The sequence below is a fragment of the Pseudophryne corroboree genome, chromosome 11 (assembly GCF_028390025.1).
Source record: "Pseudophryne corroboree isolate aPseCor3 chromosome 11, aPseCor3.hap2, whole genome shotgun sequence".
Lineage (NCBI taxonomy): Eukaryota > Metazoa > Chordata > Amphibia > Anura > Myobatrachidae > Pseudophryne > Pseudophryne corroboree.
In genome coordinates, this window is record NC_086454.1 from 68872014 (window position 1) to 68893397 (window position 21384).

Here is a 21384-nt window from a genome sequence, read left to right on the forward strand (position 1 = left end):
TAATAAAAAATATTATACTTTAGACATATAATTTGTCATTATATGTAAGGCAGTGCAAGTGGTGCTGTGGCTTAGTTGGTTAAAGTGCCTGTCTAGTAAACAGGAGATCCTGAGTTCATATCTCAGCAGTACCTTTGCTTGATACCTTTTTATCACACCAGTATGTAGTTTTTTGTTGATGCATAACAAAATAAGATGTGTAAAACCTTTATCTGCTTTCACTTTGGCACATTTGGTCACCAATGTAAAAAAGTTTAAAGATGCCATCCATGTCAGAAGACGACAAACAACAAAACTTCATCCTATTTCAACATAAGTTAATTTGTAGAAATATGCCTATGTTAAGGTAAATAGATGAATTTTTACAAAATAGCCTTCATCATATTGGGTAAACTGCAAAATTAATTTAGAGTACATTTAAAAGAGAATAACACAGAAAGTGTTAAAATGTCTGTAAAAAAGTAAGTTTCCCAAGGTACAGTAATTTGAGAGTCAGTTTAGTCATCATACCTAGAGAATCATTGACATTTAACCCATATTTATTTCCATAACATCCTTAAAATTGTGTTAGGAAAATACTTCTTGATGAAAAGCTAAACTTCTCTTGAAAAAGCATCAATAAAGAATGCTAACCATAATTCTGACTTTTTAAAACAGAGTTCTTAATTTTACTACATGTTTTTGTTTTCTGAATATCAAAAATTAATTGACATTTATTCCCATGTAGCATTACTTACAGAGAAATCAATAAAAGTGCTTAAAAAAATATTAGAAAATTACTTTGACAAGATATTTTAAGAATGAAGGTCCAGTAAATCATGAATGAAAAGAGAGAACACAACTTTCTATTTATACTCTAAATTTCCACTGGTTTGAAAAATTGATGAAGCAATAGTTATAAGAATATCAAAAATTGTTACCAAATAGCATATCTTAGATATATTATTTTTCTTTGTGAAGCTCTAGGGAATCATGTGGTGCTGTGGCTTAGTTGGTTAAAGCGCCTGTCTAGTAAACAGGAGATCCTGAGTTCAAATCTCAGCAGCGCCTTTCATTTATTTTCATCAACTCAGAACATAGTTTGTTGATAATTCATCACAAAAAGACATGTGAATGCTTCAGCAGCCTTTACCCTTTCTCACATGTTCAGTAATATGTACCACATTTCTAGATACAGTCCAAATCAGAAAACACAAAAAAATGCAATATTCCCCTTTTTTAATATCAGTTATTTTGTAGAAGTAAATTGATGCCAAGGTAACTAGAAAAGAATTCCAGAAATTGCCAATCATCATGTCTGAGCAATCTCCAGGAACAATAGTGGTGTCCAGTCAGAGGAAATGTTTAAACAAAAGTCAGTAACAATGTGAGTTTCTCAAGATAAATTGATAGACAATTTAGTCATCAGAGTTTGGGGAGCAATAGAAAATAATGGATTATTTGTTACTTAACATAAACAATATTGTGTTAGGAAAGCAATTCCAGAAATAAATCTTTCCATTTATTGAGCAAGCTTCCAGATAAAATGTTAACAATAATTCTATCATTGAGATCTCATGTTTTCATTTCACGATTACTTTTTAACTGTATGAGTACCAACAATAGACTGACTTTAATTTCCCAGGGATGACTACATTAATAAGAACACCATAATATCTATTACAATAAAGCATATTAACAAGTGACGTGAACAAACATTGTAAGAATGTAGGGCCTGTATATACAAAATAAAGGAGAAAAAAGCATTATCTAACTTACTGTAAGTTTCCAACTGTTTAAAGAGTTAATAAAATACTAGTTTCAAAAAAATATATAAAAATAATAAAAAATATTATACTTTAGACATATAATTTGTCATTATATGTAATGCAGTGCAAGTGGTGCTGTGGCTTAGTTGGTTAAAGTGCCTGTCTAGTAAACAGGAGATCCTGAGTTCATATCTCAGCAGTACCTTTGCTTGATACCTTTTTATCACACCAGTATGTAGTTTTTTGTTGATGGATAACAAAATAAGATGTGTAAAACCTTCATCTGCTTTCACTTTGGCACATTTGGTCACCAATGTAAAAAAGTTTAAAGATGCCATCCATGTCAGAAGACGACAAACAACAAAACTTCACCCTATTTCAACATAAGTTAATTTGTAGAAATATGCCTATGTTAAGGTAAATAGATGAATTTTTACAAAATAGCCTTCATCATATTGGGTAAACTGCAAAATTAATTTAGAGTACATTAAAAAGAGAATAACACAGAAAGTGTTAAAATGTCTGTAAAAAAATAAGTTTCCCAAGGTACAGTAATTTGAGAATCAGTTTAGTCATCATAGCTAGAGAATCATTGACATTTAACCCATATTTATTTCCATAACATCCTTAAAATTGTGTTGGGAAAATACTTCATGAAAAGCTAAACTTCTCTTGAAAAAGCATCAATAAAGAATGCTAACCATAATTCTGACTTTTTAAAACAGAGTTCTTAATTTTACTACATGTTTTTGTTTTCTGAATATCAAAAATTAATTGACATTTATTCCCATGTAGCATTACTTACAGAGAAATCAATAAAAGTGCTAAAAAAAAATTAGAAAATTACTTTGACAAGATATTTTAAGAATGAAGGTGCTGTAAATCATGAATGAAAAGAGAGAACACAACTTTCTATTTATACTCTAAATTTCCACTGGTTTGAAAAATTGATGAAGCAATAGTTATAAGAATATCAAAAATTGTTACCAAATAGCATATCTTAGATATATCATTTTTCTTTGTGAAGCTCTAGGGCATCATGTGGTGCTGTGGCTTAGTTGGTTAAAGCGCCTGTCTAGTAAACAGGAGATCCTGAGTTCAAATCTCAGCAGCGTCTTTTATTTATTTTCATCAACTCAGAACATAGTTTGTTGATAATTCATCACAAAAAGACATGTGAATGCTTCAGCAGCCTTTACCCTTTCTCACATGTTCAGTAATATGTACCACATTTCTAGATACAGTCCAAATCAGAAAACACAAAAAAAATGCAATATTCCCCTTTTTTAATATCAGTTATTTTGTAGAAGTAAATTGATGCCAAGGTAACTAGAAAAGAATTCTAGAAATTGCCAATCATCATGTCTGAGCAATCTCCAGGAACAATATGGTGTCCAGTCAGAGGAAATGTTTAAACAAAAGTCAGTAACAATGTGAGTTTCTCAAGATAAATTGATAGACAATTTAGTCATCAGAGTTTGGGGAGCAATAGAAAATAATGGATTATTTGTTACTTAACATAAACAATATTGTGTTAGGAAAGCAATTCCAGAAATAAATCTTTCCATTTATTGAGCAAGCTTCCAGATAAAATGTTAACAATAATTCTATCATTGAGATCTCATGTTTTCATTTCACGATTACTTTTTAACTGTATGAGTACCAACAATAGACTGACTTTAATTTCCCAGGGATGACTACATTAATAAGAACAGCATAATATCTATTACAATAAAGCATATTAACAAGTGACTTGAACAAGATATTGTAAGAATGTAGGGCCTGTATATACAAAATAAAGGAGAAAAAAGCATTATATAACTTACTGTAAGTTTCCAACTGTTTAAAGAATTAATAAAATACTAGTTTCAAAAAAATATATAAAAATAATAAAAAATATTATACTTTAGACATATAATTTGTCATTATATGTAAGGCAGTGCAAGTGATGCTGTGGCTTAGTTGGTTAAAGTGCCTGTCTAGTAAACAGGAGATCCTGCATTCATATCTCAGCAGTACCTTTGCTTGATACCTTTTTATCACACCAGTATGTAGTTTTTTGTTGATGCATAACAAAATAAGATGTGTAAAACCTTTATCTGCTTTCACTTTGGCACATTTATTCACCAATGTAAAAAAGTTTAAAGATGCCATCCATGTCAGAAGACGACAAACAACAAAACTTCACCCTATTTCAACATAAGTTAATTTGTAGAAATATGCCTATGTTAAGGTAAATAGATGAATTTTTACAAAATAGCCTTCATCATATTGGGTAAACTGCAAAATTAATTTAGAGTACATTTAAAAGAGAATAACACAGAAAGTGTTAAAATGTCTGTAAAAAAGTAAGTTTCCCAAGGTACAGTAATTTGAGAGTCAGTTTAGTCATCATAGCTAGAGAATCATTGACATTTAACCCATATTTATTTTCATAACATCCTTAAAATTGTGTTAGGAAAATACTTCTTGATGAAAAGCTAAACTTCTCTTGAAAAAGCATCAATAAAGAATGCTAACCATAATTCTGACTTTTTAAAACAGAGTTCTTAATTTTACTACATGTTTTTGTTTTCTGAATATCAAAAATTAATTGACATTTATTCCCATGTAGCATTACTTACAGAGAAATCAATAAAAGTGCTAAAAAAATTTTTAGAAAATTACTTTGACAAGATATTTTAAGAATGAAGGTCCTGTAAATCATGAATGAAAAGAGACAACACAACTTTCTATTTATACTCTAAATTTCCACCGGTTTGAAAAATTAATGAAGCAATAGTTATAAGAATATCAAAAATTGTTACCAAATAGCATATTTTAGATATATCATTTTTCTTTGTGAAGCTCTAGGGCATCATGTGGTGCTGTGGCTTAGTTGGTTAAAGCGCCTGTCTAGTAAACAGGAGATCCTGAGTTCAAATCTCAGCAGCGCCTTTCATTTATTATCATCAACTCAGAACATAGTTTGTTGATAATTCATCACAAAAAGACATGTGAATGCTTCAGCAGCCTTTACCCTTTCTCACATGTTCAGTAATATGTACCACATTTCTAGATACAGTCCAAATCAGAAAACACAAAAAAATGCAATATTCCCCTTTTTTAATATCAGTTATTTTGTAGAAGTAAATTGATGCCAAGGTAACTAGAAAAGAATTCCAGAAATTGCCAATCATCATGTCTGAGCAATCTCCAGGAACAATAGTGGTGTCCAGTCAGAGGAAATGTTTAAACAAAAGTCAGTAACAATGTGAGTTTCTCAAGATAAATTGATAGACAATTTAGTCATCAGAGTTTGGGGAGCAATAGAAAATAATGGATTATTTGTTACTTAACATAAACAATATTGTGTTAGGAAAGCAATTCCAGAAATAAATCTTTCCATTTATTGAGCAAGCTTCCAGATAAAATGTTAACAATAATTCTATCATTGAGATCTCATGTTTTCATTTCACGATTACTTTTTAACTGTATGAGTACCAACAATAGACTGACTTTAATTTCCCAGGGATGACTACATTAATAAGAACACCATAATATCTATTACAATAAAGCATATTAACAAGTGACGTGAACAAACATTGTAAGAATGTAGGGCCTGTATATACAAAATAAAGGAGAAAAAAGCATTATCTAACTTACTGTAAGTTTCCAACTGTTTAAAGAGTTAATAAAATACTAGTTTCAAAAAAATATATAAAAATAATAAAAAATATTATACTTTAGACATATAATTTGTCATTATATGTAAGGCAGTGCAAGTGGTGCTGTGGCTTAGTTGGTTAAAGTGCCTGTCTAGTAAACAGGAGATCCTGAGTTCATATCTCAGCAGTACCTTTGCTTGATACCTTTTTATCACACCAGTATGTAGTTTTTTGTTGATGCATAACAAAATAAGATGTGTAAAACCTTTATCTGCTTTCACTTTGGCACATTTGGTCACCAATGTAAAAAAGTTTAAAGATGCCATCCATGTCAGAAGACGACAAACAACAAAACTTCATCCTATTTCAACATAAGTTAATTTGTAGAAATATGCCTATGTTAAGGTAAATAGATGAATTTTTACAAAATAGCCTTCATCATATTGGGTAAACTGCAAAATTAATTTAGAGTACATTTAAAAGAGAATAACACAGAAAGTGTTAAAATGTCTGTAAAAAAGTAAGTTTCCCAAGGTACAGTAATTTGAGAGTCAGTTTAGTCATCATACCTAGAGAATCATTGACATTTAACCCATATTTATTTCCATAACATCCTTAAAATTGTGTTAGGAAAATACTTCTTGATGAAAAGCTAAACTTCTCTTGAAAAAGCATCAATAAAGAATGCTAACCATAATTCTGACTTTTTAAAACAGAGTTCTTAATTTTACTACATGTTTTTGTTTTCTGAATATCAAAAATTAATTGACATTTATTCCCATGTAGCATTACTTACAGAGAAATCAATAAAAGTGCTTAAAAAAATATTAGAAAATTACTTTGACAAGATATTTTAAGAATGAAGGTCCAGTAAATCATGAATGAAAAGAGAGAACACAACTTTCTATTTATACTCTAAATTTCCACTGGTTTGAAAAATTGATGAAGCAATAGTTATAAGAATATCAAAAATTGTTACCAAATAGCATATCTTAGATATATTATTTTTCTTTGTGAAGCTCTAGGGAATCATGTGGTGCTGTGGCTTAGTTGGTTAAAGCGCCTGTCTAGTAAACAGGAGATCCTGAGTTCAAATCTCAGCAGCGCCTTTCATTTATTTTCATCAACTCAGAACATAGTTTGTTGATAATTCATCACAAAAAGACATGTGAATGCTTCAGCAGCCTTTACCCTTTCTCACATGTTCAGTAATATGTACCACATTTCTAGATACAGTCCAAATCAGAAAACACAAAAAAATGCAATATTCCCCTTTTTTAATATCAGTTATTTTGTAGAAGTAAATTGATGCCAAGGTAACTAGAAAAGAATTCCAGAAATTGCCAATCATCATGTCTGAGCAATCTCCAGGAACAATAGTGGTGTCCAGTCAGAGGAAATGTTTAAACAAAAGTCAGTAACAATGTGAGTTTCTCAAGATAAATTGATAGACAATTTAGTCATCAGAGTTTGGGGAGCAATAGAAAATAATGGATTATTTGTTACTTAACATAAACAATATTGTGTTAGGAAAGCAATTCCAGAAATAAATCTTTCCATTTATTGAGCAAGCTTCCAGATAAAATGTTAACAATAATTCTATCATTGAGATCTCATGTTTTCATTTCACGATTACTTTTTAACTGTATGAGTACCAACAATAGACTGACTTTAATTTCCCAGGGATGACTACATTAATAAGAACACCATAATATCTATTACAATAAAGCATATTAACAAGTGACGTGAACAAACATTGTAAGAATGTAGGGCCTGTATATACAAAATAAAGGAGAAAAAAGCATTATCTAACTTACTGTAAGTTTCCAACTGTTTAAAGAGTTAATAAAATACTAGTTTCAAAAAAATATATAAAAATAATAAAAAATATTATACTTTAGACATATAATTTGTCATTATATGTAAGGCAGTGCAAGTGGTGCTGTGGCTTAGTTGGTTAAAGTGCCTGTCTAGTAAACAGGAGATCCTGAGTTCATATCTCAGCAGTACCTTTGCTTGATACCTTTTTATCACACCAGTATGTAGTTTTTTGTTGATGCATAACAAAATAAGATGTGTAAAACCTTTATCTGCTTTCACTTTGGCACATTTGGTCACCAATGTAAAAAAGTTTAAAGATGCCATCCATGTCAGAAGACGACAAACAACAAAACTTCATCCTATTTCAACATAAGTTAATTTGTAGAAATATGCCTATGTTAAGGTAAATAGATGAATTTTTACAAAATAGCCTTCATCATATTGGGTAAACTGCAAAATTAATTTAGAGTACATTTAAAAGAGAATAACACAGAAAGTGTTAAAATGTCTGTAAAAAAGTAAGTTTCCCAAGGTACAGTAATTTGAGAGTCAGTTTAGTCATCATACCTAGAGAATCATTGACATTTAACCCATATTTATTTCCATAACATCCTTAAAATTGTGTTAGGAAAATACTTCTTGATGAAAAGCTAAACTTCTCTTGAAAAAGCATCAATAAAGAATGCTAACCATAATTCTGACTTTTTAAAACAGAGTTCTTAATTTTACTACATGTTTTTGTTTTCTGAATATCAAAAATTAATTGACATTTATTCCCATGTAGCATTACTTACAGAGAAATCAATAAAAGTGCTTAAAAAAATATTAGAAAATTACTTTGACAAGATATTTTAAGAATGAAGGTCCAGTAAATCATGAATGAAAAGAGAGAACACAACTTTCTATTTATACTCTAAATTTCCACTGGTTTGAAAAATTGATGAAGCAATAGTTATAAGAATATCAAAAATTGTTACCAAATAGCATATCTTAGATATATTATTTTTCTTTGTGAAGCTCTAGGGAATCATGTGGTGCTGTGGCTTAGTTGGTTAAAGCGCCTGTCTAGTAAACAGGAGATCCTGAGTTCAAATCTCAGCAGCGCCTTTCATTTATTTTCATCAACTCAGAACATAGTTTGTTGATAATTCATCACAAAAAGACATGTGAATGCTTCAGCAGCCTTTACCCTTTCTCACATGTTCAGTAATATGTACCACATTTCTAGATACAGTCCAAATCAGAAAACACAAAAAAATGCAATATTCCCCTTTTTTAATATCAGTTATTTTGTAGAAGTAAATTGATGCCAAGGTAACTAGAAAAGAATTCCAGAAATTGCCAATCATCATGTCTGAGCAATCTCCAGGAACAATAGTGGTGTCCAGTCAGAGGAAATGTTTAAACAAAAGTCAGTAACAATGTGAGTTTCTCAAGATAAATTGATAGACAATTTAGTCATCAGAGTTTGGGGAGCAATAGAAAATAATGGATTATTTGTTACTTAACATAAACAATATTGTGTTAGGAAAGCAATTCCAGAAATAAATCTTTCCATTTATTGAGCAAGCTTCCAGATAAAATGTTAACAATAATTCTATCATTGAGATCTCATGTTTTCATTTCACGATTACTTTTTAACTGTATGAGTACCAACAATAGACTGACTTTAATTTCCCAGGGATGACTACATTAATAAGAACACCATAATATCTATTACAATAAAGCATATTAACAAGTGACGTGAACAAACATTGTAAGAATGTAGGGCCTGTATATACAAAATAAAGGAGAAAAAAGCATTATCTAACTTACTGTAAGTTTCCAACTGTTTAAAGAGTTAATAAAATACTAGTTTCAAAAAAATATATAAAAATAATAAAAAATATTATACTTTAGACATATAATTTGTCATTATATGTAATGTAGTGCAAGTGGTGCTGTGGCTTAGTTGGTTAAAGTGCCTGTCTAGTAAACAGGAGATCCTGAGTTCATATCTCAGCAGTACCTTTGCTTGATACCTTTTTATCACACCAGTATGTAGTTTTTTGTTGATGGATAACAAAATAAGATGTGTAAAACCTTCATCTGCTTTCACTTTGGCACATTTGGTCACCAATGTAAAAAAGTTTAAAGATGCCATCCATGTCAGAAGACGACAAACAACAAAACTTCACCCTATTTCAACATAAGTTAATTTGTAGAAATATGCCTATGTTAAGGTAAATAGATGAATTTTTACAAAATAGCCTTCATCATATTGGGTAAACTGCAAAATTAATTTAGAGTACATTAAAAAGAGAATAACACAGAAAGTGTTAAAATGTCTGTAAAAAAATAAGTTTCCCAAGGTACAGTAATTTGAGAATCAGTTTAGTCATCATAGCTAGAGAATCATTGACATTTAACCCATATTTATTTCCATAACATCCTTAAAATTGTGTTGGGAAAATACTTCATGAAAAGCTAAACTTCTCTTGAAAAAGCATCAATAAAGAATGCTAACCATAATTCTGACTTTTTAAAACAGAGTTCTTAATTTTACTACATGTTTTTGTTTTCTGAATATCAAAAATTAATTGACATTTATTCCCATGTAGCATTACTTACAGAGAAATCAATAAAAGTGCTAAAAAAAATTAGAAAATTACTTTGACAAGATATTTTAAGAATGAAGGTGCTGTAAATCATGAATGAAAAGAGAGAACACAACTTTCTATTTATACTCTAAATTTCCACTGGTTTGAAAAATTGATGAAGCAATAGTTATAAGAATATCAAAAATTGTTACCAAATAGCATATCCTAGATATATCATTTTTCTTTGTGAAGCTCTAGGGCATCATGTGGTGCTGTGGCTTAGTTGGTTAAAGCGCCTGTCTAGTAAACAGGAGATCCTGAGTTCAAATCTCAGCAGCGCCTTTTATTTATATTCATCAACTCAGAACATAGTTTGTTGATAATTCATCACAAAAAGACATGTGAATGCTTCAGCAGCCTTTACCCTTTCTCACATGTTCAGTAATATGTACCACATTTCTAGATACAGTCCAAATCAGAAAACACAAAAAAAATGCAATATTCCCCTTTTTTAATATCAGTTATTTTGTAGAAGTAAATTGATGCCAAGGTAACTAGAAAAGAATTCCAGAAATTGCCAATTATCATGTCTGAGCAATCTCCAGGAACAATATGGTGTCCAGTCAGAGGAAATGTTTAAACAAAAGTCAGTAACAATGTGAGTTTCTCAAGATAAATTGATAGACAATTTAGTCATCAGAGTTTGGGGAGCAATAGAAAATAATGGATTATTTGTTACTTAACATAAACAATATTGTGTTAGGAAATCAATTGCAGAAATAAATCTTTCCATTTATTGAGCAAGCTTCCAGATAAAATGTTAACAATAATTCTATCATTGAGATCTCATGTTTTCATTTCACGATTACTTTTTAACTGTATGAGTACCAACAATAGACTGACTTTAATTTCCCAGGGATGACTACATTAATAAGAACACCATAATATCTATTACAATAAAGCATATTAACAAGTGACTTGAACAAGATATTGTAAGAATGTAGGGCCTGTATATACAAAATAAAGGAGAAAAAAGCATTATATAACTTACTGTAAGTTTCCAACTGTTTAAAGAATTAATAAAATACTAGTTTCAAAAAAATATATAAAAATAATAAAAAATATTATACTTTAGACATATAATTTGTCATTATATGTAAGGCAGTGCAAGTGGTGCTGTGGCTTAGTTGGTTAAAGTGCCTGTCTAGTAAACAGGAGATCCTGAGTTCATATCTCAGCAGTACCTTTGCTTGATACCTTTTTATCACACCAGTATGTAGTTTTTTGTTGATGCATAACAAAATAAGATGTGTAAAACCTTTATCTGCTTTCACTTTGGCACATTTGGTCACCAATGTAAAAAAGTTTAAAGATGCCATCCATGTCAGAAGACGACAAACAACAAAACTTCATCCTATTTCAACATAAGTTAATTTGTAGAAATATGCCTATGTTAAGGTAAATAGATGAATTTTTACAAAATAGCCTTCATCATATTGGGTAAACTGCAAAATTAATTTAGAGTACATTTAAAAGAGAATAACACAGAAAGTGTTAAAATGTCTGTAAAAAAGTAAGTTTCCCAAGGTACAGTAATTTGAGAGTCAGTTTAGTCATCATACCTAGAGAATCATTGACATTTAACCCATATTTATTTCCATAACATCCTTAAAATTGTGTTAGGAAAATACTTCTTGATGAAAAGCTAAACTTCTCTTGAAAAAGCATCAATAAAGAATGCTAACCATAATTCTGACTTTTTAAAACAGAGTTCTTAATTTTACTACATGTTTTTGTTTTCTGAATATCAAAAATTAATTGACATTTATTCCCATGTAGCATTACTTACAGAGAAATCAATAAAAGTGCTTAAAAAAATATTAGAAAATTACTTTGACAAGATATTTTAAGAATGAAGGTCCAGTAAATCATGAATGAAAAGAGAGAACACAACTTTCTATTTATACTCTAAATTTCCACTGGTTTGAAAAATTGATGAAGCAATAGTTATAAGAATATCAAAAATTGTTACCAAATAGCATATCTTAGATATATTATTTTTCTTTGTGAAGCTCTAGGGAATCATGTGGTGCTGTGGCTTAGTTGGTTAAAGCGCCTGTCTAGTAAACAGGAGATCCTGAGTTCAAATCTCAGCAGCGCCTTTCATTTATTTTCATCAACTCAGAACATAGTTTGTTGATAATTCATCACAAAAAGACATGTGAATGCTTCAGCAGCCTTTACCCTTTCTCACATGTTCAGTAATATGTACCACATTTCTAGATACAGTCCAAATCAGAAAACACAAAAAAATGCAATATTCCCCTTTTTTAATATCAGTTATTTTGTAGAAGTAAATTGATGCCAAGGTAACTAGAAAAGAATTCCAGAAATTGCCAATCATCATGTCTGAGCAATCTCCAGGAACAATAGTGGTGTCCAGTCAGAGGAAATGTTTAAACAAAAGTCAGTAACAATGTGAGTTTCTCAAGATAAATTGATAGACAATTTAGTCATCAGAGTTTGGGGAGCAATAGAAAATAATGGATTATTTGTTACTTAACATAAACAATATTGTGTTAGGAAAGCAATTCCAGAAATAAATCTTTCCATTTATTGAGCAAGCTTCCAGATAAAATGTTAACAATAATTCTATCATTGAGATCTCATGTTTTCATTTCACGATTACTTTTTAACTGTATGAGTACCAACAATAGACTGACTTTAATTTCCCAGGGATGACTACATTAATAAGAACACCATAATATCTATTACAATAAAGCATATTAACAAGTGACGTGAACAAACATTGTAAGAATGTAGGGCCTGTATATACAAAATAAAGGAGAAAAAAGCATTATCTAACTTACTGTAAGTTTCCAACTGTTTAAAGAGTTAATAAAATACTAGTTTCAAAAAAATATATAAAAATAATAAAAAATATTATACTTTAGACATATAATTTGTCATTATATGTAATGCAGTGCAAGTGGTGCTGTGGCTTAGTTGGTTAAAGTGCCTGTCTAGTAAACAGGAGATCCTGAGTTCATATCTCAGCAGTACCTTTGCTTGATACCTTTTTATCACACCAGTATGTAGTTTTTTGTTGATGGATAACAAAATAAGATGTGTAAAACCTTCATCTGCTTTCACTTTGGCACATTTGGTCACCAATGTAAAAAAGTTTAAAGATGCCATCCATGTCAGAAGACGACAAACAACAAAACTTCACCCTATTTCAACATAAGTTAATTTGTAGAAATATGCCTATGTTAAGGTAAATAGATGAATTTTTACAAAATAGCCTTCATCATATTGGGTAAACTGCAAAATTAATTTAGAGTACATTAAAAAGAGAATAACACAGAAAGTGTTAAAATGTCTGTAAAAAAATAAGTTTCCCAAGGTACAGTAATTTGAGAATCAGTTTAGTCATCATAGCTAGAGAATCATTGACATTTAACCCATATTTATTTCCATAACATCCTTAAAATTGTGTTGGGAAAATACTTCATGAAAAGCTAAACTTCTCTTGAAAAAGCATCAATAAAGAATGCTAACCATAATTCTGACTTTTTAAAACAGAGTTCTTAATTTTACTACATGTTTTTGTTTTCTGAATATCAAAAATTAATTGACATTTATTCCCATGTAGCATTACTTACAGAGAAATCAATAAAAGTGCTAAAAAAAAATTAGAAAATTACTTTGACAAGATATTTTAAGAATGAAGGTGCTGTAAATCATGAATGAAAAGAGAGAACACAACTTTCTATTTATACTCTAAATTTCCACTGGTTTGAAAAATTGATGAAGCAATAGTTATAAGAATATCAAAAATTGTTACCAAATAGCATATCTTAGATATATCATTTTTCTTTGTGAAGCTCTAGGGCATCATGTGGTGCTGTGGCTTAGTTGGTTAAAGCGCCTGTCTAGTAAACAGGAGATCCTGAGTTCAAATCTCAGCAGCGTCTTTTATTTATTTTCATCAACTCAGAACATAGTTTGTTGATAATTCATCACAAAAAGACATGTGAATGCTTCAGCAGCCTTTACCCTTTCTCACATGTTCAGTAATATGTACCACATTTCTAGATACAGTCCAAATCAGAAAACACAAAAAAAATGCAATATTCCCCTTTTTTAATATCAGTTATTTTGTAGAAGTAAATTGATGCCAAGGTAACTAGAAAAGAATTCTAGAAATTGCCAATCATCATGTCTGAGCAATCTCCAGGAACAATATGGTGTCCAGTCAGAGGAAATGTTTAAACAAAAGTCAGTAACAATGTGAGTTTCTCAAGATAAATTGATAGACAATTTAGTCATCAGAGTTTGGGGAGCAATAGAAAATAATGGATTATTTGTTACTTAACATAAACAATATTGTGTTAGGAAAGCAATTCCAGAAATAAATCTTTCCATTTATTGAGCAAGCTTCCAGATAAAATGTTAACAATAATTCTATCATTGAGATCTCATGTTTTCATTTCACGATTACTTTTTAACTGTATGAGTACCAACAATAGACTGACTTTAATTTCCCAGGGATGACTACATTAATAAGAACAGCATAATATCTATTACAATAAAGCATATTAACAAGTGACTTGAACAAGATATTGTAAGAATGTAGGGCCTGTATATACAAAATAAAGGAGAAAAAAGCATTATATAACTTACTGTAAGTTTCCAACTGTTTAAAGAATTAATAAAATACTAGTTTCAAAAAAATATATAAAAATAATAAAAAATATTATACTTTAGACATATAATTTGTCATTATATGTAAGGCAGTGCAAGTGATGCTGTGGCTTAGTTGGTTAAAGTGCCTGTCTAGTAAACAGGAGATCCTGCGTTCATATCTCAGCAGTACCTTTGCTTGATACCTTTTTATCACACCAGTATGTAGTTTTTTGTTGATGCATAACAAAATAAGATGTGTAAAACCTTTATCTGCTTTCACTTTGGCACATTTATTCACCAATGTAAAAAAGTTTAAAGATGCCATCCATGTCAGAAGACGACAAACAACAAAACTTCACCCTATTTCAACATAAGTTAATTTGTAGAAATATGCCTATGTTAAGGTAAATAGATGAATTTTTACAAAATAGCCTTCATCATATTGGGTAAACTGCAAAATTAATTTAGAGTACATTTAAAAGAGAATAACACAGAAAGTGTTAAAATGTCTGTAAAAAAGTAAGTTTCCCAAGGTACAGTAATTTGAGAGTCAGTTTAGTCATCATAGCTAGAGAATCATTGACATTTAACCCATATTTATTTTCATAACATCCTTAAAATTGTGTTAGGAAAATACTTCTTGATGAAAAGCTAAACTTCTCTTGAAAAAGCATCAATAAAGAATGCTAACCATAATTCTGACTTTTTAAAACAGAGTTCTTAATTTTACTACATGTTTTTGTTTTCTGAATATCAAAAATTAATTGACATTTATTCCCATGTAGCATTACTTACAGAGAAATCAATAAAAGTGCTAAAAAATTTTTTAGAAAATTACTTTGACAAGATATTTTAAGAATGAAGGTCCTGTAAATCATGAATGAAAAGAGACAACACAACTTTCTATTTATACTCTAAATTTCCACCGGTTTGAAAAATTAATGAAGCAATAGTTATAAGAATATCAAAAATTGTTACCAAATAGCATATTTTAGATATATCATTTTTCTTTGTGAAGCTCTAGGGCATCATGTGGTGCTGTGGCTTAGTTGGTTAAAGCGCCTGTCTAGTAAACAGGAGATCCTGAGTTCAAATCTCAGCAGCGCCTTTCATTTATTATCATCAACTCAGAACATAGTTTGTTGTTAATTCATCACAAAAAGACATGTGAATGCTTCAGCAGCCTTTACCCTTTCTCACACGTTCAGTAATATGTACCACATTTCTAGATACAGTCCAAATCAGAAAACACAAAAAAATGCAATATTCCCCTTTTTTAATATCAGTTATTTTGTAGAAGTAAATTGATGCCAAGGTAACTAGAAAAGAATTCCAGAAATTGCCAATCATCATGTCTGAGCAATCTCCAGGAACAATATGGTGTCCAGTCAGAGGAAATGTTTAAACAAAAGTCAGTAACAATGTGAGTTTCTCAAGATAAATTGATAGACAATTTAGTCATCAGAGTTTGGGGAGCAATAGAAAATAATGGATTATTTGTTACTTAACATAAACAATATTGTGTTAGGAAAGCAATTCCAGAAATAAATCTTTCCATTTATTGAGCAAGCTTCCAGATAAAATGTTAACAATAATTCTATCATTGAGATCTCATGTTTTCATTTCACGATTACTTTTTAACTGTATGAGTACCAACAATAGACTGACTTTAATTTCCCAGGGATGACTACATTAATAAGAACACCATAATATCTATTACAATAAAGTATATTAACAAGTGACGTGAACAAACATTGTAAGAATGTAGGGCCTGTATATACAAAATAAAGGAGAAAAAAGCATTATATAACTTACTGTAAGTTTCCAACTGTTTAAAGAATTAATAAAATACTAGTTTCAAAAAAATATATAAAAATAATAAAAAATATTATACTTTAGACATATAATTTGTCATTATATGTAAGGCACTGCAAGTGGTGCTGTGGCTTAGTTGGTTAAAGTGCCTGTCTAGTAAACAGGAGATCCTGAGTTCATATCTCAGCAGTACCTTTGCTTGATACCTTTTTATCACACCAGTATGTAGTTTTTTGTTGATGGATAACAAAATAAGATGTGTAAAACCATTATCTGCTTTCACTTTGGCACATTTGGTCACCAATGTAAAAAAGTTTAAAGATGCCATCCATGTCAGAAAACGACAAACAACAAAACTTCACCCTATTTCAACATAAGTTAATTTGTAGAAATATGCCTATGTTAAGGTAAATAGATGAATTTTTACAAAATAGCCTTCATCATATTGGGTAAACTGCAAAATTAATTTAGAGTACATTAAAAAGAGAATAACACAGAAAGTGTTAAAATGTCTGTAAAAAAGTAAGTTTCCCAAGGTACAGTAATTTGAGAATCAGTTTAGTCATCATAGCTAGAGAATCATTGACATTTAGCCCATATTTATTTCCATAACATCCTTAAAATTGTGTTGGGAAAATACTTCTTCATGAAAAGCTAAACTTCTCTTGAAAAAGCATCAATAAAGAATGCTAACCATAATTCTGACTTTTTAAAACAGAGTTCTTAATTTTACTACATGTTTTTGTTTTCTGAATATCAAAAAATAATCGACATTTATTCCCATGTAGCATTACTTACAGAGAAATCAATAAAAGTGCTAAAAATTTTTTTAGAAAATTACTTTGACAAGATATTTTAAGAATGAAGGTCCTGTAAATCATGAATGAAAAGAGACAACACAACTTTCTATTTATACTCTAAATTTCCACCGGTTTGAAAAATTAATGAAGCAATAGTTATAAGAATATCAAAAATTGTTACCAAATAGCATATTTTAGATATATCATTTTTCTTTGTGAAGCTCTAGGGCATCATGTGGTGCTGTGGCTTAGTTGGTTAAAGCGCCTGTCTAGTAAACAGGAGATCCTGAGTTCAAATCTCAGCAGCGCCTTTTATTTATTATCATCAACTCAGAACATAGTTTGTTGTTAATTCATCACAAAAAGACATGTGAATGCTTCAGCAGCCTTTACCCTTTCTCACACATTCAGTAATATGTACCACATTTCTAGATACAGTCCAAATCAGAAAACACAAAAAATGCAATATTCCCCTTTTTTTTTAATATCAGTTATTTTGTAGAAGTAAATTGATGCCAAGGTAACTAGAAAAGAATTCCAGAAATTGCCAATCATCATGTCTGAGCAATCTCCAGGAACAATATGGTGTCCAGTCAGAGGAAATGTTTAAACAAAAGTCAGTAACAATGTGAGTTTCTCAAGATAAATTGATAGACAATTTAGTCATCAGTGTTTGGGGAGCAATAGAAAATAATGGATTATTTGTTACTTTACATAAACAATATTGTGTTAGGAAAGCAATTCCAGAAATAAATCTTTCCATTATTGAGCAAGCTTCCAGATAAAATGTTAACATTAATTCTATCATTGAGATCTCATGTTTTCATTTCACGATTACTTTTTAACTGTATGAGTACCAACAATAGACTGACTTTAATTTCCCAGGGATGACTACATTAATAAGAACGCCATAATATCTATTACAATAAAGCATATTAACAAGTGACTTGAACAAGACATTGTAAGAATGTAGGGCCTATATATACAAAATAAAGGAGAAAAAAGCATTATATAACTTACTGTAAGTTTCCAACTGTTTAAAGAATTAATAAAATACTAGTTTCAAAATAATATATAAAAATAATAAAAAATATTATACTTTAGACATATAATTTGTCATTATATGTAAGGCAGTGCAAGTGGTGCTGTGGCTTAGTTGGTTAAAGTGCCTGTCTAGTAAACAGGAGATCCTGAGTTCATATCTCAGCAGTACCTTTGCTTGATACCTTTTTATCACACCAGTATGTAGTTTTTTGTTGATGCATAACAAAATAAGATGTGTAAAACATTTATCTGCTTTCACTTTGGCACATTTGGTCACCAATGTAAAAAAGTTTAAAGATGCCATCCATGTCAGAAGACGACAAACAACAAAACTTCACCCTATTTCAACATAAGTTAATTTGTAGAAATATGCCTATGTTAAGGTAAATAGATGAATTTTTACAAAATAGCCTTCATCATATTGGGTAAACTGCAAAATTAATTTAGAGTACATTTAAAAGAGAATAACACAGAAAGTGTTAAAATGTCTGTAAAAAAGTAAGTTTCCCAAGGTACAGTAATTTGAGAGTCAGTTTAGTCATCATAGCTAGAGAATCATTGACATTTAACCCACATTTATTTCCATAACATCCTTAAAATTGTGTTAGGAAAATACTTCTTGATGAAAAGCTAAACTTCTCTTGAAAAAGCATCAATAAAGAATGCTAACCATAATTCTGACTTTTTAAAACAGAGTTCTTAATTTTACTACATGTTTTTGTTTTCTGAATATCAAAAATTAATTGACATTTATTCCCATGTAGCATTACTTACAGAGAAATCAATAAAAGTGCTTAAAAAAATATTAGAAAATTACTTTGACAAGATATTTTAAGAATGAAGGTCCTGTAAATCATGAATGAAAAGAGAGAACACAACTTTCTATTTATACTCTAAACTTCCACCGGTTTGAAAAATTGATGAAGCAATAGTTATAAGAATATCAAAAATTGTTACCAAATAGCATATCTTAGATATATAATTTTTCTTTGTGAAGCTCTAGGGCATCATGTGGTGCTGTGGCTTAATTGCTTAAAGCGCCTGTCTAGTAAACAGGAGATCCTGAGTTCAAATCTCAGCAGCGCCTTTCATTTATTTTCATCAACTCAGAACATAGTTTGTTGATAATTCATCACAAAAAGACATGTGAATGCTTCAGCAGCCTTTACCCTTTCTCACATGTTCAGTAATATGTACCACATTTCTAGATACAGTCCAAATCAGAAAACACAAAAAAATGCAATATTCCCCTTTTTTAATATCAGTTATTTTGTAGAAGTAAATTGATGCCAAGGTAACTAGAAAAGAATTCTAGAAATTGCCAATCATCATGTCTGAGCAATCTCCAGGAACAATATGGTGTCCAGTCAGAGGAAATGTTTAAACAAAAGTCAGTAACAATGTGAGTTTCTCAAGATAAATTGATAGACAATTTAGTCATCAGAGTTTGGGGAGCAATAGAAAATAATGGATTATTTGTTACTTAACATAAACAATATTGTGTTAGGAAAGCAATTCCAGAAATAAATCTTTCCATTTATTGAGCAAGCTTCCAGATAAAATGTTAACAATAATTCTATCATTGAGATCTCATGTTTTCATTTCACGATTACTTTTTAACTGTATGAGTACCAACAATAGACTGACTTTAATTTCCCAGGGATGACTACATTAATAAGAACGCCATAATATCTATTACAATAAAGAATATTAACAAGTGACGTGAACAAACATTGTAAGAATGTAGGGCCTGTATATACAAAATAAAGGAGAAAAAAGCATTATATAACTTACTGTAAGTTTCCAACTGTTTAAAGAATTAATAAAATACTAGTTTCAAAAAAAATATATAAAAATAATAAAAAATATTATACTTTAGACATATAATTTGTCATTATATGTAAGGCAGTGCAAGTGGTGCTGTGGCTTAGTTGGTTAAAGTGCCTGTCTAGTAAACAGGAGATCCTGCGTTCATATCTCAGCAGTACCTTTGCTTGATACCTTTTTATCACACCAGTATGTAGTTTTTTGTTGATGGATAACAAAATAAGATGTGTAAAACCTTTATCTGCTTTCACTTTGGCACATTTGGTCACCAATGTAAAAAAGTTTAAAGATGCCATCCATGTCAGAAGACGACAAACAACAAAACTTCACCCTATTTCAACATAAGTTAATTTGTAGAAATATGCCTATGTTAAGGTAAATAGATGAATTTTTACAAAATAGCCTTCATCATATTGGGTAAACTGCAAAATTAATTTAGAGTACATTTAAAAGAGAATAACACAGAAAGTGTTAAAATGTCTGTAAAAAAGTAAGTTTCCCAAGGTACAGTAATTTAAGAGTCAGTTTAGTCATCATAGCTAGAGAATCATTGACATTTAACCCATATTTATTTCCATAACATCCTTAAAATTGTGTTAGGAAAATACTTCTTGATGAAAAGCTAAACTTCTCTTGAAAAAGCATCAATAAAGAATGCTAACCATAATTCTGACTTTTTAAAACAGAGTTCTTAATTTTACTACATGTTTTATCAAAAATTAATTGACATTTATTCCCATGTAGCATTACTTACAGAGAAATCAATAAAAGTGCTTAAAAAAATATTAGAAAATTACTTTGACAAGATATTTTAAGAATGAAGGTCCTGTAAATCATGAATGAAAAGAGAGAACACAACTTTCTATTTATACTCTAAATTTCCACCGGTTTGAAAAATTGATGAAGCAATAGTTATAAGAATATCAAAAATTGTTACCAAATAGCATATCTTAGATATATCATTTTTCTTTGTGAAGCTCTAGGGCATCATGTGGTGCTGTGGCTTAGTTGGTTAAAGCGCCTGTCTAGTAAACAGGAGATCCTGAGTTCAAATCTCAGCAGCGCCTTTTATTTATTTTCATCAACTCAGAACATAGTTTGTTGATAATTCATCACAAAAAGACATGTGAATGCTTCAGCAGCCTTTACCCTTTTTCACATGTTCAGTAATATGTACCACATTTCTAGATACAGTCCAAATCAGAAAACACAAAAAAAATGCAATATTCCCCTTTTTTAATATCAGTTATTTTGTAGAAGTAAATTGATGCCAAGGTAACTAGAAAAGAATTCTAGAAATAGCCAATCATCATGTCTGAGCAATCTCCAGGAACAATATGGTGTCCAGTCAGAGGAAATGTTTAAACAAAAGTCAGTAACAATGTGAGTTTCTCAAGATAAATTGATAGACAAT

The 21384-nt window shown here is 30.1% G+C and overlaps 22 non-coding genes across 22 annotated transcripts; all 22 read left to right on the forward strand.

The window, feature by feature from the left end:
* Window positions 1-60: 60 nt before the first annotated feature.
* On the forward strand, window positions 61-134 carry TRNAT-AGU (transfer RNA threonine (anticodon AGU)). Its single transcript has one exon. It is a non-coding gene; the product is annotated as a tRNA-Thr (tRNA).
* An 842-nt stretch (window positions 135-976) lies between these two features.
* Window positions 977-1050, forward strand: TRNAT-AGU (transfer RNA threonine (anticodon AGU)). The gene has a single exon. It is a non-coding gene; the product is annotated as a tRNA-Thr (tRNA).
* Window positions 1051-1879: 829 nt separating this feature from the next.
* On the forward strand, window positions 1880-1953 carry TRNAT-AGU (transfer RNA threonine (anticodon AGU)). The gene has a single exon. It is a non-coding gene; the product is annotated as a tRNA-Thr (tRNA).
* Window positions 1954-2791: 838 nt separating this feature from the next.
* TRNAT-AGU (transfer RNA threonine (anticodon AGU)) lies at window positions 2792-2865 on the forward strand. Its single transcript has one exon. It is a non-coding gene; the product is annotated as a tRNA-Thr (tRNA).
* A 1746-nt stretch (window positions 2866-4611) lies between these two features.
* Window positions 4612-4685, forward strand: TRNAT-AGU (transfer RNA threonine (anticodon AGU)). The gene has a single exon. It is a non-coding gene; the product is annotated as a tRNA-Thr (tRNA).
* An 829-nt stretch (window positions 4686-5514) lies between these two features.
* Window positions 5515-5588, forward strand: TRNAT-AGU (transfer RNA threonine (anticodon AGU)). Its single transcript has one exon. It is a non-coding gene; the product is annotated as a tRNA-Thr (tRNA).
* Window positions 5589-6430: 842 nt separating this feature from the next.
* Window positions 6431-6504, forward strand: TRNAT-AGU (transfer RNA threonine (anticodon AGU)). Its single transcript has one exon. It is a non-coding gene; the product is annotated as a tRNA-Thr (tRNA).
* An 829-nt stretch (window positions 6505-7333) lies between these two features.
* Window positions 7334-7407, forward strand: TRNAT-AGU (transfer RNA threonine (anticodon AGU)). Its single transcript has one exon. It is a non-coding gene; the product is annotated as a tRNA-Thr (tRNA).
* Window positions 7408-8249: 842 nt separating this feature from the next.
* Window positions 8250-8323, forward strand: TRNAT-AGU (transfer RNA threonine (anticodon AGU)). The gene has a single exon. It is a non-coding gene; the product is annotated as a tRNA-Thr (tRNA).
* An 829-nt stretch (window positions 8324-9152) lies between these two features.
* Window positions 9153-9226, forward strand: TRNAT-AGU (transfer RNA threonine (anticodon AGU)). The gene has a single exon. It is a non-coding gene; the product is annotated as a tRNA-Thr (tRNA).
* Window positions 9227-10063: 837 nt separating this feature from the next.
* Window positions 10064-10137, forward strand: TRNAT-AGU (transfer RNA threonine (anticodon AGU)). The gene has a single exon. It is a non-coding gene; the product is annotated as a tRNA-Thr (tRNA).
* Window positions 10138-10967: 830 nt separating this feature from the next.
* Window positions 10968-11041, forward strand: TRNAT-AGU (transfer RNA threonine (anticodon AGU)). Its single transcript has one exon. It is a non-coding gene; the product is annotated as a tRNA-Thr (tRNA).
* An 842-nt stretch (window positions 11042-11883) lies between these two features.
* On the forward strand, window positions 11884-11957 carry TRNAT-AGU (transfer RNA threonine (anticodon AGU)). Its single transcript has one exon. It is a non-coding gene; the product is annotated as a tRNA-Thr (tRNA).
* An 829-nt stretch (window positions 11958-12786) lies between these two features.
* Window positions 12787-12860, forward strand: TRNAT-AGU (transfer RNA threonine (anticodon AGU)). The gene has a single exon. It is a non-coding gene; the product is annotated as a tRNA-Thr (tRNA).
* Window positions 12861-13698: 838 nt separating this feature from the next.
* TRNAT-AGU (transfer RNA threonine (anticodon AGU)) lies at window positions 13699-13772 on the forward strand. The gene has a single exon. It is a non-coding gene; the product is annotated as a tRNA-Thr (tRNA).
* Window positions 13773-15518: 1746 nt separating this feature from the next.
* TRNAT-AGU (transfer RNA threonine (anticodon AGU)) lies at window positions 15519-15592 on the forward strand. Its single transcript has one exon. It is a non-coding gene; the product is annotated as a tRNA-Thr (tRNA).
* An 828-nt stretch (window positions 15593-16420) lies between these two features.
* TRNAT-AGU (transfer RNA threonine (anticodon AGU)) lies at window positions 16421-16494 on the forward strand. The gene has a single exon. It is a non-coding gene; the product is annotated as a tRNA-Thr (tRNA).
* Window positions 16495-17336: 842 nt separating this feature from the next.
* On the forward strand, window positions 17337-17410 carry TRNAT-AGU (transfer RNA threonine (anticodon AGU)). The gene has a single exon. It is a non-coding gene; the product is annotated as a tRNA-Thr (tRNA).
* An 830-nt stretch (window positions 17411-18240) lies between these two features.
* On the forward strand, window positions 18241-18314 carry TRNAT-AGU (transfer RNA threonine (anticodon AGU)). Its single transcript has one exon. It is a non-coding gene; the product is annotated as a tRNA-Thr (tRNA).
* Window positions 18315-19156: 842 nt separating this feature from the next.
* TRNAT-AGU (transfer RNA threonine (anticodon AGU)) lies at window positions 19157-19230 on the forward strand. The gene has a single exon. It is a non-coding gene; the product is annotated as a tRNA-Thr (tRNA).
* Window positions 19231-20059: 829 nt separating this feature from the next.
* TRNAT-AGU (transfer RNA threonine (anticodon AGU)) lies at window positions 20060-20133 on the forward strand. Its single transcript has one exon. It is a non-coding gene; the product is annotated as a tRNA-Thr (tRNA).
* An 830-nt stretch (window positions 20134-20963) lies between these two features.
* On the forward strand, window positions 20964-21037 carry TRNAT-AGU (transfer RNA threonine (anticodon AGU)). The gene has a single exon. It is a non-coding gene; the product is annotated as a tRNA-Thr (tRNA).
* Window positions 21038-21384: the final 347 nt, after the last annotated feature.